The sequence below is a fragment of the Pseudophryne corroboree genome, chromosome 2 (assembly GCF_028390025.1).
Source record: "Pseudophryne corroboree isolate aPseCor3 chromosome 2, aPseCor3.hap2, whole genome shotgun sequence".
NCBI lineage: Eukaryota > Metazoa > Chordata > Amphibia > Anura > Myobatrachidae > Pseudophryne > Pseudophryne corroboree.
Window position 1 is genome coordinate 951,729,516 of NC_086445.1, and position 14,054 is coordinate 951,743,569.

At 46.5% G+C, this 14,054-nt stretch overlaps 1 long non-coding RNA gene across 1 annotated transcript in view; it reads right to left on the reverse strand.

Moving 5' to 3' along the window:
* The window catches only part of LOC134987083 (uncharacterized), a 138,407-nt gene extending 125,260 nt beyond the window's left edge, over nucleotides 1–13,147 (reverse strand). The window contains exon 1 of the long non-coding RNA XR_010192815.1: nucleotides 12,158–13,147. This is a non-coding gene — a long non-coding RNA (uncharacterized LOC134987083). The remainder of the gene's footprint in view (nucleotides 1–12,157) is intronic.
* Nucleotides 13,148–14,054: the final 907 nt, after the last annotated feature.

The window sequence follows — 14,054 nt, forward strand, 5'->3', positions numbered from 1 at the left end:
TTCATCCGGAATGCCTTTTTCCTTCAGGATCCGGCGTTCAACCGCCATGCCGTCAAACGCAGCCGCGGTAAGTCTTGGAACAGACAGGGTCCTTGCTGGAGCAGGTCCCTTCTTAGAGGTAGAGGCCACGGATCCTCCGTGAGCATCTCTTGAAGTTCCGGTTACCAAGTCCTTCTTGGCCAATCCGGAGCCACGAATATAGTGCTTTCTCCTCTCCATCTTATCAATCTCAGTACCTTGGGTATGAGAGGCAGAGGAGGGAACACATACACTGACTGGTACACCCACGGTGTTACCAGAGCGTCTACAACTATTGCCTGAGGGTCTCTTGACCTGGCGCAATACCTGTCGAGTTTTTTAATCATGTGGATGACTTCTGGGTGAAGTCCCCACTCTCCCGGGTGGAGGTCGTGCTGATGAAGTCTGCTTCCCAGTTGTCCACTCCCGGAATGAATACTGTTGACAGTGCTATCACATGATTTTCCGCCCAGCGAAGAATCCCTGCAGCTTCTGCCATTGCCCTCCTGCTTCTTGTGCCACCCTGTCTGTTTACGTGGGTGACTGCCATGATGTTGTCCGACTGGATCAACACCGGCTGACCTTGAAGCAGAGGTCTTGCTAAGCTTAGAGCATTGTAAATGGCCCTTAGCTTCAGGATATTTATGTGAAGTGATGTATCCAGGCTTGACCCTAAGCCCTGGATATTCCTTCCCTGTGTGACTGCTCCCCAGTCTCGCAGGCTGGCATCCGTGGTCACCAGGACCCAGTCCTGAATGCCGAATCTGCGGCCCTCTAGAAGATGAGCACTCTGCAACCACCACATGATGGATACCCTTGTCCTTGGTGACAGGGTTATCCGCTGATGCATCTGAAAATGCGACCCGGACCATTTGTCCAGTAGGTTCCACTGGAAAGTTCTTGCGTGGAATCTAACGAATGGGATTGCTTCGTAGTAAGCCACCATTTTTATCCAGAACCCTTGTGCATTGATGCACTGAAACTTGGTTCGGTTTTAGGAGGTTCCTGACTAGCTCGGATAACTCCCTGGCTTTCTCTTCCGGGAGAAACACCTTTTTTCTGGACTGTGTCCAGGAACATCCCTAGGAAACAGAAGACAAGTCGTCGGAACCAGCTGCGATTTTGGAATATTGAGAATCCAATCGTGCTGCCGCAACACTACCTGAGATAGTGCTACACCGACTTCCAACTGTTCCCTGGATCTTACCCTTATCAGGGAATCGTCCAAGTAAGGGATAACTAAAATTCCCTTCCTTCGAAGGGATATCATTTCGGCCATTACCTTGGTAAAGACCCGGGGTGCCGTGGACCATCCCTACGGCAGCGTCTGAACTGATAGTGACAGTTCTGTACCATAACCTGAGGTACCCTTGGTGAGAAGGGTAAATTTTGACATGAAGGTAAGCATCCTTGATGTCCCGAGACATCATGTAGTCCCCTTCTTCCAGGTTCGCAATCACTGCTCTGAGTAACTCAATCTTGAATTTGAACCTCTGTATGTAAGTGTTCAAAGATTTTAGATTTAGATTTAGAATCGGTCTCACCGGGCCGTCTGGCTTCGGTACAACAATAGTGTGGAATAATACCCCGTTCCCTGTTGCAGGAGGGGTACCTTGATTATCACCTGCTGGGAATACAGCTTGTGAATGGCTTCCAAAACTGCCTCCCTGTCAGAGGGAGACGTCGGTAAAGCCGACTTTTGGAAACGGCGAGGGGGAGACGTCTCGAATTTCAATATGTACCCTTGAGATATTACCTGAAGGATCCAGGGGTCTACTTGCGAGTGAGCCCACTGCGCACTGAAATTCATTGAGAACGGGCCCCCACCGTGCCTGAGCTTGTAAGGCCCTAGCGTCATACTGAGGGCTTTTGCAGAGGCGGGAAAGGCTTTCTGTTCCTGGGAACTGGGTAATCTCTTCAGCCTTTTTCCTCTCCCTCTGTCACGAGCAGAAAAGAGGAACCTTTTGTTCGCTTGCCAACAAAGGACTGCGCCTGATAATACGGCGTCTTATTTTGAGAGGCGACCTGGGGTACAAACGTGGATTTCCCAGTTGTTGCCGTGGCCACCAGGTCTAAAAGACCGACCCCAAATGTCCCCTTTCAAAGGCAATACTTCCAAATGCCGTTTGGAATCCGCATCACCTGACCATTTTACTGGTAGAATTGGACAACGCACTTATACTTGATGCCAGTCGGCAAATATTCCGCTGTGCATCATGCATATATAGAAATGCATCTTTTAAATGCTCTATAGGCAATAATATACTATCCTTATCTAGGATATCAATATTTCCAGTCAGGGAATCCGACCATGCCAACCCAGCACTGCACCTCCAGGCTGAGGCGATTGCTGGTCGCAGTATAACACCAGTATGTGTGTGAATACATTTTTGGATACCCTCCTGCTTTCTATCAGCAGGATCCTTAAGGGCGGCCATCTCATGAGAGGGTAGAGCCCTTGTTCTTACAAGCGTGTGAGCGCCTTATCCCCCCTAGGGGGTGTTTCCCAACGCACCCTAACCTCTGGCGGGAAAGGGTATACAGCCAATACTTTTTAAGAAATTATCAATTGTTATCGGGGGGAAACCCACGCATCATCACACACCTCATTTTATTTCTCAGATTCAGGAAAACTACAGGTAGTTTTTCCCTCACCGAACATAATACCCCTTTTTGGTGGTACTCGTATTATCAGAAATGTATAAAACATTTTCCATTGTCTCAATCATGTAACGTGTGGCCCTACTGGAAATCACGGTTGTCTCTTCACCGTCGACACAGGAGTCAGTATCCGTGTCGGCGTCTGAATCTGCCATCTGAGGTAACGGGCGCTTTAGAGCCCCTGACGGCCTATGAGACGTCTGGACAGGCACAAGCTGAGTAGCCGGCTGTCTCATGTCAACCACTGTTTTTTTATACAGAGCCGACACTGTCACGTAGTTTTCAACAGTACATCCACTCAGGTGTCGACCCCCTAGGTGGTGACATCACTGTTACAGACACTCTGCTTCGTCTCCACATCATTTTTCTCCTCATACATGTCGACACAAACGTACCGACACACAGCACACACACAGGGAATGCTCTGATAGAGGACAGGACCCCACTAGCCCTTTGGGGAGACAGAGGGAGAGTATGCCAGCACACACCAGAGCGCTATATATATATATACAGGGATAACCTTATATAAGTGTTTTTCCCCTTATAGCTGCTGTATGTTTTAATACTGCGCCTAATTAGTGCCCCCCTCTCTTTTTTTAACCCTTTCTGTAGTGTAGTGACTGCAGGGAAGAGCCAGGGAGCTTCCCTCCAACTGAGCTGAGGGAAAATGGCGCCAGTGTGCTGAGGAGATAAGGCCGCCGAAAAGGGGGCGGAGCCTATCTCCCGTTTTTCTGTATATTCTGGCAGGGGTTAAATGCATCCATATAGCCCAAGAGCTATATGTGATGTATTTTTTGCCATGTAAGGTATTTTTATCATGTTTTATTGCGTCTCAGGGCGCCCCCCCCAGCGCCCTGCACCCTCAGTGACCGGAGTATAAAGTGTGCTGAGAGCAATGGCGCACAGCTGCAGTGCTGTGCGCTACCTTATTGAAGACAGGAACGTCTTCTGCCGCCGATTTTTCCGGACCTCTTCGCTCTTCTGGCTCTGTAAGGGGGCCGTGGGCGCGGCTCCGGGACCCATCCAGGCTGGGCCTGTGATCGTCCCTCTGGAGCTAATGTCCAGTAGCCAAGAAGCCCAATCCACTCTGCACTCAGGTGAGTTCGCTTCTTCTCCCCTTAGTCCCTCGATGCAGTGAGCCTGTTGCCAGCAGGTCTCACTGAAAATAACAAACCTAAACTAAAACTTTCACTAAGAAGCTCAGGAGAGCCCCTAGTGTGCACCCTTCTCGTCGGGCACAGAAATCTAACTGAGGCTTGGAGGAGGGTCATAGGGGGAGGAGCCAGTGCACACCAGTTAGTCATAAAGCTTTCTTTAGATGTGCCCAGTCTCCTGCGGAGCCGCTATTCCCCATGGTCCTTACGGAGTCCCCAGCATCCACTTAGGATGTTAGAGAAATACGGAATACCATAATGACATCTCTTGGGGATGAGACCCCAGTCTAAACCTGAAACGAATATGCGTTTAAACTCCACATACACACAGCCTGAAGGTAATTTTATACAGAATTTTTAATAAACATACAAATTTGTGTATATTGTACCACCAGAAAGCATAGTGTCATTTCAGTTGGTCTAAAAAAAACGTTGGATTTCGGAATATTTTGGATACGGGAGACATGCATACGCGTGGCTACTTTGATGCCACGTGTCGGCGAACAATCGAAAACCAGATAAGCGTTCCCGCTACGATATTTCAGCAGTGCGCTGGGCCCTGCTCGATTTTAAAGTACTGAAAAGCGCCCTGCTCTTATGGAGGAACCTCTGTGCCCCACGGACCTCGGCAGGTCTGCGTCAACCCACCTCTTGCTGTGTAGCCGCTGTATTTGCCGGAGATGCTGGACAAACACTCTCACCATCTGATGAATAGATGCCATGGGAGGGGACAGCCTCAGACCCAACACTCCCTTTTCGAAAGACCCTAGAGTGAACACTATCAGACGTCAAACTCAAAAAGTGCCATTTGATCAATCTCTCCAATGAATGGTCTAAATGATTTGCACCTTTTTGTGCGGTGATCCATACAATTTTGCAACCGCCACTTAATGTGCTGCAATGTTTCCATGATCCCAGAACCAATATCGGCATAAAAAGGAGCATTTTAAACCGCAGTTTGGAAAAAACAACACTTTGATGCTTCTTCCCTAAACTCTCAAATATTCTGCTTGATTTGTGGTAGTAATAAATGGCAAAAAGTGCAATAACCAGTGTCGGACTGGGGAATGAAGGGCCCACCGGGGAGGATGCTGTTGTAGGGGCCCATGTTCTGTGCCCCTTGGTAAATATATAATAAACCATGTTCTTATGAAGTATAATGTAACATATGTATTATGCATAATTCATGTGCACTAAGGATAGAGACTGGAACCTGATCCCTAGAGGAGGACGAGGGCCCACAGGTAGTGGGGCCTACCGGTGGTTTCCCCTGTGGACCAGTCCGACTCTGGCAATAACCATGACAATATCACCAAGTAACAGTTTGTGAAGTTATACATTTAGCTCAAGCACAACAGAACCAAGTCATACATGCACTAGGATTTGTGATCCTTGAACGGATAACAAGCCATTTATAGCACCAACGTATTACTTACTCCACCTTTATGACCTTCCATGCTTCTCATGTCTATCTATAAAGATCTGTCTTTATAGAATGCTGTTCTATAAGATATGGGGGCGAGCAGAGAATGCTGTGAGGATCTATAATGCAGCAGTTCCATCTCTCTACCGCAGATGAGATATCTAATGTTACAAATACAGACACCGCAAAATCATATAGCGCCTAGTTAAACGTAAATAACAGTAATTATTTTTTTTAAATATATTTTTATTGAATGTAATATTTTAGTGTTCAAAAAACATAAAAGCAATAGTGCAACAATTGCAGATTCTTAAGCTTCCTAGTCCAGACTGGCGACCATACTAGCTACTTCCTAGTCCCCTAGATGCCCTCTTCTTCAGTGTATACACTTTAATGTAACAAAGTATCTATTAATTAATATATTAAGATTGCATTGTGCTAAAAGCAATACACAAGTGTAAAAGATCTATCCAATCAGAGCAGCACATTTCCTAAAATGTGGAACTGGCAGCTACCAATGTGCTATGTGGAATTTGCAGCTACTGGATCATTGGCCTTCATTCCGAGTTGTTCGCTCGCTAGCTGCTTTTAGCAGCCGTGCAAATGCTAAGCAACCGCCCTCTGGGAGTGTATCTTAGCAGAAGTGCAAATGAAAGGATCGCAGCGCGGCTACAAAAAAAAAAAAAAAAAAAAGATTGTGTCGTTTCTGAGCAGCATCAGACCTACTCCTATCTTGCGATCACTTCAGACTATTTAGTTCCTGTTTTGACGTCACAAACACGCCCTGCGTTCGGCAAGCCACGCCTGCATTTCCCCAGGCACGCTTGCGTTTGTATCTGACACGCCTGCGTTTTTCCACACACTCCCCGAAAACGGTCAGTTACCTCCCAGAAACACCCACTTCCTGTCAATCACTCTGCAGCCAGCAGTGCGATTGAAAAGCATCGCTAGACCTTGTGTGAAACTGCATCGGCTGTTGTGAAAGTACGTTGCACATGCGCATTGCACCGCATACGCAGAAGTGCCGTTTTTTCTGCCTGATCGCTGCGCAGCGACTGAAAACAGCTACCGATCAACTCGGAATGACCACCAATGTGTTATAAAAAGGAGCTCCATCCAAATTCCTGTTTTTAAATTCATATCCCTGAAAGGATGATTAACAAATCTGCCATCTTCTGGTGGAAATCTATCTAATAATGACTATGTTTAAACATGTAGCCTTGTCTGCTGGAGAACCCACCTGACCTGTTTTCCAGATAAGTCGACAGTAATAAGGTTGACGGTCAATATGTCGGCCCCATATGGTCAACATGCATTAGGTCGACAGGTACAAAAGGTCGATATGGTCAATAGGTACAAAAGGTTGACGGGTTCAAATGTTGACATGCCAATGGCTGACACACATATGGTCGACAAAAGTTTTTGATTTTTATTGCCAACTTTTTCAAACTTTACCATCCATGTGGACTATGACTGGGAATAGTAACCTTGGCCAAAGCATGGTGAGTGAAGATGTGGTTAAACATAGAAAGTGACACCCAAAAATGTAAAAAACAAAACAAAAACAAAAAAGTGTCACTTTTTGTTGCGTGTCAACCATTTGCATGTCCACATTGTCAATGTGTTGACCTTTTGTAACTGTCGACCTTTTCAGGAGTCTACCTTTCACTGTAGCCTTATTGACCATGTGTATGTCGATCAACTGGGGTTGACCTAGTGACTGTCGACCTAATATTGGTCGACGTAATGATCCACACCCGTCTGACCTATATCACATGATTTGGAAAAAATGCTAGCTTAGAATATTTTCCCAATACTGATGTTCCATCACACACACACACACACACACCTTTGCTCAAATCACGTTACACAGCCCCATTTAGCGCTCCACAGAGTTTGCAACTTAGCCGCAACAAGAATCCTGCCAGACACATTTCCCTAAAATATGCTTCTTAGTTGCATCGCTAATGCAAGAATAGTATAATGCAGGGATACAGTGAATACTGGTACAGGCATTTCACGTACTTCGGTGTGAAAATAAGTCTCTGGGTACAAGCGGCAAATGACAAGTTACGATACCTTGCTTCACGTATCATTGTGCTTCATCTGCAACTTTACACCAATTCATTTGTGACAAAAGTATGAATCTAGTGTGCCTGGTACACTGTGAGCGACTTTAAATGTGGCTACAACATGAATAAGAGGCAACATTTTTTTAAAAAGTTCTTAGGTTTAGGACACTAAGGTGGTCTTTGTTCGTAGCGCTGCGATCAAGCTAAAAAACTGCAGTTCTGCGCATGCGGCGCAATGCCCACGCGCAATGTACGGGCACATCAAACGATGTAGTTTTGCACAGGGTCTAGCGATGCATTTCAGTCGCACTGCTTGCCGCAGAGTGATTGACATGAAGTGGGCGTTTCTGGGTGGCAACAGACCGTTTTCAGGGAGTGTGCGGAAAAACGCAGGTGCCCCAGAGAATAACACAGGTGTGGCTGGAGAAACGCAGGCGTGGCCGGGTGAACTCTGGGCGGGTTTGTGACATCAAATCCGGAACTGAATAGTCTGACATGATCGCAAGCGCGGAGTAGGTTTTGAGCTACTCTGAAACTAAACAAAAAAAATTTATAGCCTCTCTGCGATACATTAGTTCGCACTTCTGCTAAGCTAAAATACACTCCCAGTGGGCGGCGGCACAGTGTTTCCACGGCTGCTAAAAAACTGCTAGCGAGCGATCAACTCGGAATGACCACCTAAGGGATCAACTCGGAATGACCACCTAAGTGTGGCAGAGCGCCAAGTCAAAAGTCTTGTGCCATTTGGTGCAAAAATGCTGAGTGAATGAGTACACATCTGAACATTCCATACTCCCGGTAACAGATGCGGATAGACCATCAGCACACTTAGGTGAACTTAGGTATAATACATTAACAAAAACAAACAAACAAAAACATTTCATAAACTTTATAACCAAATAACTCTAATGCAGAAGTTTAAAATTATGTTTCCCCGAAATAACAAAACAAAAAATAATTACAATGATTTGCAAGTACTTTTATTATCAAAAGGTACATTCGACAGTGTCCAGTCACATAGCATTACTGCAGTATAAGTCCCAATGATACAGCAGTGTCTGTTATACCCTCCAACTCTATTATTCAATAATAGATATTTTCTACTAATCAATAAACACACGTGACCACCGGACACAGACTGGATGGTAATGTATAGTCAGAGTTACTCTTCTATCTGGTAATGTATCACCGTTTATGTCTTATTATCATTCATAGTTACAGGTTATCACTGAGAAAGTCTGGCCTGAACACATTTTCCCTCCCATAAGAAAGTATTTGTAAAATGTGTGATTTAGGGTCACAGATTACTGAAATATAAAATACAAAATTACAACAGTCAATAGGGTCAACTAATTTTGGCGGTACTAATAATACATCCACGAATAAGTGCCTTATGGTACCTCCGGACTTGCAGATTTTTATTCCCAACCCCGTACAAAAATCACGAGTCCAAAGCAAAATCGGGCCATGAAGGGGGCAAAGTGCGGGGCCGCTGGAGAAGTTTCCATGCCGTTACACGTGCGACTCGCGCCCCTTTCTCCTAACTGAATTGTCCCCAATGTATCCGTCTCAGCTAATCTCAAAACAATGAAGACTTTCCGTATGCTCTGTGAGAAACCTTCTGTAGCACACAGAGACAGCATAACAGCATGCAGCAGTCGTGCATTCTTTCGCAATCATGTGATAAATGTACATAATCCCCAGTTTAGGGAAATCATAAACACATAGTATATAAAAAGGGCACATAATAGTTATTCAGCAGCAGGACACAATTCATGAGCAAAGCTTTTATCTTGATTTACGCTGGCACAAATGAGTAAGGCAATGAGAACCTGATGGAACCTTACATTAGTCTATGACTAGGAAGTTTTATCGGCAGACAATATGACCATCGAAACCATAGCACCTGTGCAAAGCGCAGCACTTATAGCATGCTGATATTTTTATTCCAGACTTAAGGGCCCCATACTCTAGAACGATAATGCCAGATTTCACCCAATTTCGGGACGATATATCTGGTGAAATCAGGCATTTTGGATGTGTTTCCGATCCGATTCGCGTTCCCGTAAGGGTCGGATCGGCTCCCCTAGATTGTTAGTGCTGCACTCGTGATATGTCGGTTCCCACAGGCATGGCTGGGATCGCATACGCAAAAACGCATGTCGCATGCAAAATATACCAAATCGTATGGAATCGTATGGAACCACTCCCAGGAAGCTCCCGGGAGAGTTCAAGAGAAATCGCCTCAGACTTCAGCCTCAGACATATCTTTGTAGTGTATGGGGCCCTTTAAACGATTTTTGTTCTCTGTTATAAAACTGATACCCATCATACAGTATGAAACAGCATATCAGCCAATGTCATGTCTACAACCGCTAACATTCAGGTATATCCAACTGGTTTTAAAATGAGGTTACTTTGTATTCTAAAAGTGAGCAAATAAACCAACAGTATACAAAGTAACAGTAACAGATGTGACGAGCTGTCTGGATTCATCCCTGGTAGCTAGAAATCCTTCCTGCACCCGTCACATTCAGGAGCTGGTTTTCCCAGAGCTGATCTGAGCAAGAAATTGACAAGGAAATGTACTTAATGTGGAATGGGGACCCTCAGGCACAGCCTGATGCAAACGTGATAACAGCCCAGCAGTTGGAATGCGTGCCAAGTGGGAGCCAGCTTAACCACAGACCTGCAAATCGGTAGCAGTCAATATTTCAACTAAATGCAAGTTTGTTTTTGATTTTTGGGAGGTTGGCGTTAATATAACAAGAACAAGTTTGGCTAGTGGATACAATTTAGAACGCTGACCCGAATTTGCTAGCCAGCGACAACTGTGCATGATGCAGCTGTCTGGGGTCATCCCCGCACCACAGGTGAGAATATCCGATGGAGGGAAAACAATAAAAGACCTGAGGGATTTCACGGATAAATTATTCACGGTCATTTATGGTGAAAATCCGTGCATGCAATTTTGTGCAAATCACTGTTTAATAGAAAGTCCTGCAGTGCCTCGTTGTGATGGGAGATGAAACAGACTGCAGTACAATAGTCTAGTTTTTTTTTTTTTTTCCTCCGCATCTTTTCTATATGTTTATAGCTAGGCAATGAGTATTGCCTGTGCATCCTAGAAACATGTCCACACAGACATGATGCGATCACTTAAGTCTTAGCCTGCTGGTGCAATGCTCAGAGGAGAAGCCAGGGAGGATAAGAAAATCAGGTCACTGTCAGTATCACAAGGTCACCTGGATTTTACAATCCACTGCCTTGCACAGGAAAATATATATACTGTCTGCCTGTGCATACACACAAATCACACGCAGTGCATGATTCCAAACCTACAGATGGAGGACTATAAAAAAAAATAGAAAAAATCTCCAATGCTTCACTGCTAAAGAGGGTCCAGGACCCCCCTGCCTCCAATGTTATAACAAGGAGTTACAAGGGCAGATGTTGACAACCAAACCGATTCTGACCGATGCTCCTATTAATTAACGGATTTCCTGTAGCAGGTAGAGGGAGAGAACCAATGAGAAATCACATGAGATTCAGAAGTAAGTGGACTCTTAAAGATTTATGCCTGTGCTGACCTATATGACGTACAGGTTCCCAAAAGTAATCAGCCGCACTGCTATGTACACACGTGTGCACGGCTGTCTGACACACGGATGTCAAGATCATTATGTATCAATATCAGGAATGTTGATGAAAGCAAAAACAGTTCACAAATGAGTTCAATTGCCACTGTGGGCATGGATACATGCTGCCTGAATTCCTACACATCCAGCCTGCACTCTTCTTATCCTTAGCCAGGCAAAATGTGCCACCAACAAAATCATACAGGGAAATATTCTGCCAGCTGCAACACAATGGTGAGCTCAGTTACAGATACAGTATAGACATGTATAATGTACAGAATGCAGACATCCACCTATTACTTCCCAGGCACCCAGTCCTGGGCATCCTCAGACATCTCTACAGGCTCTGGCTGTATGATCCAGAAATCCATCATGAGATCCCCCCCTTCCCCCCCTCCCCTGCCCTTTTCCTAAGCAATTTCTATTCCAGTAGTAGAAGCAAATCTATGCCTCAGCCTTGGAGGCAAAAGTGAGTAGTCTAGCACTGAGGAGCATATGCTGGCATGGGCGTCTCTCCTCCAACACAGACCCATCCGGCAGCTGCTGCAGAACCACTTGGCAAAACAGACAAGCTCTTTACTTTTTGAAGCCTCTCAGAAAATGCAGAACATTAGGGGACGGTAGGCTTAGTTTGACCAAGAGGTTTTGCAGCAGCTTGGTGCCATGCTACACCAATTAATAAATGTCATGTGATGACCATAGAAGGCCTTAAACCTAGGGAATAAGATACAATACTCCACACTCGCCCTCAAACCCACCCCCGACTCCAACATGCCAGCCTTCCCCTCAGCCAGCACAAGCCCCAATTAATTGCATTAACACACAAGCAGCTTTCAACTCGGCTGAGATCTCATGTTGCCTTTGGGGGTGCCTAGCAGAGAAATCTGATCATCCTACTGACATACAGTATTATGGAGCAACACGGGGGAGCATTTTGCATGCAACCAAAAACATGCATACAGTTCAGCACCTCTCTGGAGGTATGATGTACCCAATCCCCTTGCATCTCACCCACCGTACTTAAACAGGGGAGTGTGGGTGTAATATATATATATATATATATATATATATATATATATATATATACACACACATACAAATCTCTGTAGACAGCTTGTGTACATCATACACAATATATGAATACTGGGCACATAGAGGCTACGCACTAAGTTGAGCAATAAAGGCTTTTACCTTGTAGAAGGACACCCCATATACTGGAGAGGCAGAGAAGTGCACTTGGCTTGCAGATCATGTTTAGGAAGAGCAGAGACGAGGCAGGTGCCCCTGGCAGGTGAATGGGGCAGATACAGAGGGCAGGAAGGTAACCCTGGCAGGTGAGTGGAGCAGATAGAGAGCAGGCAGGTGAGTAGAGCAGATAGAGAGCAGGCAGGTGTCGATTGTAGGTGATCAGGGCAGAGAAAGAGCAGGTAGGTACCCTTTGCAGGTGAGTAGGGCAGATGCAGAGCAGGTAGGTGCCCCTGGCAGGTGAGTGGTGCAGATGAAGAGCAGATAGGTGCCCCTGGCAGGTGAGTGGGGCAGATAGAGTGTAGGTAGGCTCCCCCGGCAGGTGAGTGGGGCAGATGCGGAGCAGCACAGCAGCCCCTGTAATCCCAGCCTAGGAGGGGGAAGTTCTCAGCACACTGCTGCTGCTCCGGCTGCTCAGGTGCTCTCCTCCTTGCAGATGCACACAGCAGACGTTATATGACAGGGTGACAGGTCCAGTCTCCTGACGACGGGGCTGCAGCTCCAGCCCGGGATGCTCGGGAAGCTCGGAAAGCCGGCGGCGCGTCGGTCCTCGCAGTGCTGGAGACACAAGGGCGACCAGCAGTAACTGCAGCCCAGCCTCCGCTCCTGAATGACAGCTGCACCGGCCAATCGCCGCTCCTCCCACCCAGCCTCCCAGATGGACTGACTGACGGAAACTACAGCCAATCAGCCGCCACCAAATCCATCCCCCTCACTTTGTCGTGACTGACAGCGACGCCAACTAATCAGCACATGGCACCGCTGATAGAGTGACCAATAGACGGAAGAGGACCGTCCTCTCCCAATAACGGATAACCGTCCCGATGTTATTACACCGCATATATGAAACATATGCTCCTCTATATTTCACATATATAACCAGTGCAGTTATTCTCTCGTCAGCTGGGTGACTTCCTCCACACCGGTGTTTTCACCTTACGGTTTTTTTATTTTGTGTGTGTGTGTTTTAGGTATTGTTATTATTATTCCTGTCACTGTCGATGGCCCGCCCACTTTTACGATGACTGACACGGAGCGGAGACAATCATATGGCACGAGGGGCGTGACTATAAGCAATAGGCGTGGCTACAAAGTGTATAAAGGGGACGCGGCCCACGTGCAGATGTCAGTTAGGGTCGGGACGGCTATAAGTGGCTGGTTGGGTGCGGAGTGGGGGATTATCATTTCTCTAACGTCCTAAGTGGATGCTGGGGACTCCGTCAGGACCATGGGGTTTAGCGGCTCCGCAGGAGACAGGGCACAATAATAAAAGCTTTAGGATCAGGTGGTGTGCACTGGCTCCTCCCCCTATGACCCTCCTCCAAGCCTCAGTTAGATTTTTGTGCCCGGCCGAGAAGGGTGCAATCTAGGTGGCTCTCCTGAGCTGCTTAGAATAAAAGTTTAAGTTAGGTTTTTTTCTTTCAGTGAGACCTGCTGGAACCAGGCTCACTGCTACGAGGGACTTAGGGGAGAGAAGTAAACTCACCTGCGTGCAGGATGGATTTGCTTCTTAGGCTACTGGACACCATTAGCTCCAGAGGGAGTCGGAACACAGGTCTCACCCTGGGGTTCGTCCCGGAGCCGTGCCGCCGACCCCCCTTGCAGATGCCGAAGTTGAAGAGGTCCAGAAACAGGCGGCAGAAGACTTTCAGTCTTCATAAGGTAGCGCACAGCACTGCAGCTGTGCGCCATTGTTGTCAGCACACTTCACCAACAGTCACCAACTGTCACTGAGGGTGCAGGGCGCTGGGGGGGGCGCCCTGGGCAGCAATGTATAATACCTTTTTATGGCTAAAATACATCACATATAGCCCTTGAGGCTATATGGATGTATTTAACCCCT